Here is a 5,223-nt window from a genome sequence, read left to right as displayed (position 1 = left end):
ATACAAGGGTAACAAGGAATGGTATTCAAATTATCAAGGCAAGCATGCAATAGTTGGTATTCAACCAAACCCTATTTTACTTGATGGAACAAACATAAGACTTATGTGAATAACATTTATAAAACACAAGGAAATGGTTTATGCTGCTGGGCTTGCCTGCAGTGTTTGGGTTGTCGAACTCTTCGGATGTTCCACAGATATTAACCCCCACCTCCTTTGAGTGAAAACCCACCTTAGGAACTTGCTCAACTAATGGGTCACCATTCTCATTCACTATACATAAATAAAGATGCATGCTTTAGGATGATGGTACACTAACATACATATGAGAGGTGCAACATGGATTAAGATGATTAAACAAAATTAACTACTTGAGTACAACTTTCCCTCATAATTTTAGTTAGGTTACTTACTCACCAAGCAATATTAGGATTTATTATTAGCAAGTTTAATTATGACCAAAGAATCATGATAATGGTTGCCAAGGAATAGCAAAGATGTTGTCTCCCAAGGTCTACAATCAATTCCAAAGCACACTCAAATCATTTTAAGATTTATCCTAAACATTTTGGTATTTATTAATTAATAAATAAAGCATGGAATTAAGTAACTAATTAAAATTTTATCAAAATAGTACCAAACGTTTTTTGAAGGTGGGTATAAGCATGTCAAGTATACACAACAAGTTCCATGATTTTAGGATTATTATTTTATACTATAAAAATCATGGAAGGTACATTTATTAATTAAAAGAGGTAAATTTTAAGCATAGCATAAGTACTGAAAATGCTTAACTCATATTTTTCCTAAGTAGAGTACATGATAACAAGGCTACATAGAATTTTTCACAATTTTATCATGCTTCTACAATTTATTATGAATTAAACAAGTTTAGCACTTAATTAGTATTTTCTGAAAAATGAAAAAGGATCACTCAACTTTCCCTCACCCTCTCTCACTGACAATGGGGCCCTTGGGTAAGCACGCAGTACCACCATGCTGACCACAGCGTAGGCGGCCATTGACCGATGGGTACTCATCGACAGCGAGCTCGCTGGTGATGAGACATATCACTGGCGGACTCAGGACTCTCTCGCGCATACACTGGTGGTGACAGTTGATCAGATGGACCACAATGGTAGCTCTGGTGGCTCAATCACTCCAGTGCAATGGCAACGATCAATGGCGCTTACTCTAGAGATGCAAGCTACTCCTACATGTCCCTCTTGATCATGTGAACTCACGGATAGCGATGGTTGACTATCTAACGCACGACAGCATGCACACCGGCAGCCATGGCGGCACGACGGAGCTCTAGCAACTTGGCTATGCCCAATAGTGGGCTTTCCAACAACATGAAGGTCACTGGTAAACTCAACTCACTCTTACGCACATGCTCAAGGGGTCTATTGAGCGCGCGCAACCTTGCTACGCACACAACCATGACCGCAGCGGCTTAGCAAAGCAGAGCACGTCGGCATGACGGTGCTCCAGCCATAAGGGCTCGGTAAAGGTAAAACAGGTAACGGTGTTAGCATCAAGGGCTCACCATGACTTCAGAATGGCTGCTGGTTGGAACGGGGATGAATTAGAGCTAGGTCATCAGTGTTGGGGACAAAGGCGGTGGTGCGGTTCATGGACATGGCGGTGTTTTGGCTCGTCGGGACTTCAGCTATGAAAACTATCAGGATGTTGAGCAATAGAGCAACAAGGGGAAACTAAAACTTGAGATGGACGAGAAAGGAATGCACCACAGAGGGCTGCCCATGGTGAGGGGGCTCACGGCGGCGCTGCGGACATCGCTGAGGAAGAAGACGGCGTGCGGTCAGCTCTGGCAGTAGAGCTAACACGAGTTGGCTCAAAAGGTGTGCAAGGATGTGCCAAAGCTAGCTGCAAGGACAATTGGATGAGGGTGGAGCAAAGGTGGATCAATCACCGATGAACTAGAGCTTAACGACGGTGATGGAAAGAGAAGAAGATGAGCTCGGCTGCTGGCTTGGTGTTTTAAGGACGCGGGCGAAGCTTCATGGTGTCTAGTAGCTGCTTGGAAACCAACTACGGCAAGCAAGTAGGTCACTAGTGAGCACTGTAGCGACTGAAACAACCCCCTTCTTCTCCCATTTTCTCTTGATTTCATGTGGCATCATGAAATTCTCCAAGAACAAAAGTTGTACATGATGCTTCGATGTCCAACTTTGCTTTAAGCTTGAACATCTAATTCTAACTAGATTAGAAGATCAAGGATCAAGAACAAAGGCAAGATGAAACTAAAACCCTAAACCTTCAGTTTCAATAGTTAGGGTTTTGGAAAACAGTTAAGTTAGCCACTTTGGTGAATCAATTGGTGATTAATTAGCGAGCAAACGAATCAACCATTAACACCATTGTAAAGTACAAACTTCATACTTCAAAATGATGCTATTGTTTGAGCAAGTTTATTCAAGAAATTCATTTTAATAAATGCCTCAAAATTGAATCAAAAGCTGAAATCCAGTACTTAGCCAAATTTGATTAAGTGCTGAAATTCAAGTTTGGATTCAAATTTGGAGCTCAAATTTTAATGGTTTGTACTTGAATTTATTCCCCACACTTGACACTAGTGCAAAGCACATACTTTACACCTCAAAGTTTATTAGGGCATAATTTCAAGTATTTTAGTGAAATTCTAAAATAGAAGGCCACAAAGTACCTTAAAAGAATTTTTGAGTTTATGCACAAACCAACACAAATGCATTGCATTACTAGTAAATAAATATTGATTTTAGTAAATGCAAGGCATGATGAGCTACTATAGATGATTATATGCATAATGATGACATGCTCAAGTTTTAGTGATTCTTAACACTAGGGGTGTTACAGTAGTTCACTCAACCACAATTATTGTTCGACCACTTATGATACACTTAGGCTTTTCCTTAGCGATCCTAACTATAAATACAAATTTAGCCTTCCACCTTCCTATGGGAAAATATAAATTCAACACTCAGTACTCACCAAGTGAAGTGCTACGCGATAGTTCTATGCGCTTGCGAAATCCCTCCACTAGTCATTAAGAAGTATCAACAAGCATTTCTGGCACTGTTGCTAGGGAAGGCAACTGGCATCGAATTTATTTTTTGTGTTAGCTTTGTCTCATATCCTTTTTCCCTCATATCATATCACTACCCAACACAACCATGGGTGATAAGTCCATTCGTATTTTTTCAATACCCTCGCTTGCTAATGTAGCCACCAGACCCAATGTTATCAATGGGGATGCTAACTTTGAGTTTAAGCTAGTGTTAATTATGATGGTTCAAGCTAGTACATTTTGTGGGAAAGCCAACGAGGATGTGAATACTCACCTCCAACACTTTTTGGAGATTTGTAGCACATTCACCATTAAGGGAGTGACCAAAGAGGCTATACGTCTTTGCCTTTTCCCCTTCTCTTTGTTAGGAAAGGCTAAGCAATGGTTTTATTCTAACTACAATGCTTGTAGATACCTAAGACAAGTGTTCCAACATTTTCCTAGTCAAGTTCTTCCCTATGGGAAAGATTAATGTTCTTCGCAATAAGATCTCTAGTTTTCAACAACTAGCAGATGAGTCGATTCCCAAAGCTTGGGAACGAATGCAAGAGTATGTCTCCGCATGCCCACACCATGGCATGGAAGATTGGCTTTTGATCTAGAATTTCTACCATGGGTTAGTTTCGTTAGATAGGAGACATTTAGATGCTGCTACTAGTGGAGCATTCTTTTCGCTAAGTGTTGTAGATTCTAAGACACTAATCGAGAAGATGGTCTCCAACCAAGGATGGAGCAACTGATCGACTCCAACCCCATAAATGAGGTATGCATTCAATTAAAGAAGTTGACATACTTATAGCTAAGATGGATCTGCTCGCAAAGTGAGGAGAACATTATGAGAAGATGAGTGCCCAAGAGACACTCAAAGCCATGGATTCCCACATGACTTGCGAAGTCTGTGGCGATGTTGGACAATCGGGAAATGCCTATCTCGAGACCTAGGAGGATCTCAACTTCATCAGCAATGACAACATGTTTCATCCACAACAACATCAAGGAAGGAATCAATGTTCCAACAATCAAAGAGGTAACAATTATTACTCTTCTCAACATCCAAGTAATCAAGGTAATAGTTATGCTTTCCTTAAAGATCTTGTTTATAGCAGTGGTAGAATGACTGATAGCATTAATAAAAGTTGCATGCTCATGACAAGATGTTGGAAAATATAAATTCTAAATTGGATGAATTTTCTTCTGCCTTAAAGAATCAACTTAGTTTCAATAAGATGATAGAAACCAAATTAGCACAACACCAAATTAGCACAACTAGTTGTTGCTATCCCAACCTATGAAAAAGATAAAATTCCTAGAAAACCTAAAGGAACCATGGAGACAACCAACCTTGTCATTGCAAGGTATGACTTTTCTATAAATGGTTGGGGATTTCCTATTAAGAAAGGTGATCCTGGAACCCCACGATTACCTACTCCATTGGAACCCATACCTTCCATAATGCTCTATGTGATCTAGGATCTAGTGTTAACATCATGTCTAAGGAAACTTATGATAGATTGTTCTACACTACCTTAGCTCCAACCTCTGTTTACCTATAGCTAGGCGATCAATCTACCAGTCATCTTGAGGGAGTAGCCACTGACTTGTTAGTCAAAGTAAGGAGTGCTTATGTTCCTATAGATTTTATGATCTTAGACATGGGCAATGACAAGGATACATCTTTAATCGTTGGTTGTCCTTTCCTTAATACTGCAAATGCTTACATATATGTGGCTTCTGGGCAAATCCAATTCCACTTTACTTGAAGAAAAGAAATATTTGCTTTTGCCTCTGGACAACCCCTCTTTGATGAGAAACAGGAAAGGAAGAAGCATCCGACGAAGAGAATCAAGATAAAGAAACCAAAGCCGATTGAAGAACCATAGAAGCCTATCAAGAAGAAGAATAGAAAGAGGTGGTGTAAAAAGAAAGATCCATCCTCAACATTGTCATCCCCTAAACCTAACAAGGCCTTTGAGGTGGAACTAGAGGAAACACCCTCGCTCAAGGAAGAATAACCTTGAGACCCCCAAAAGGTAAGTTTTCTATCCCTTGCATATTTATTGCATTTTAGTAGTTGCATCTCATATTTAAATTTCCAATAAAAGTTTGGTCTGCATTGCATGATTAGTTAGTGCATTCAGCTACTCTATGTTAAT

The 5,223-nt window shown here is 39.8% G+C and overlaps 1 non-coding gene across 1 annotated transcript; it reads right to left on the bottom strand.

The window, feature by feature from the left end:
- Positions 1-3,543: 3,543 nt before the first annotated feature.
- Positions 3,544-3,650, bottom strand: LOC136478704 (small nucleolar RNA R71). Its single transcript, XR_010764420.1, has one exon. It is a non-coding gene; the product is annotated as a small nucleolar RNA R71 (small nucleolar RNA).
- Between the last annotated feature and the right edge of the window lie 1,573 nt (positions 3,651-5,223).

This window comes from Miscanthus floridulus, chromosome 8 (genome assembly GCF_019320115.1).
Source record: "Miscanthus floridulus cultivar M001 chromosome 8, ASM1932011v1, whole genome shotgun sequence".
Lineage (NCBI taxonomy): Eukaryota > Viridiplantae > Streptophyta > Magnoliopsida > Poales > Poaceae > Miscanthus > Miscanthus floridulus.
Note: the sequence above shows the minus strand (reverse complement) of the source record. Positions and strands in the feature narration are given on the sequence as shown.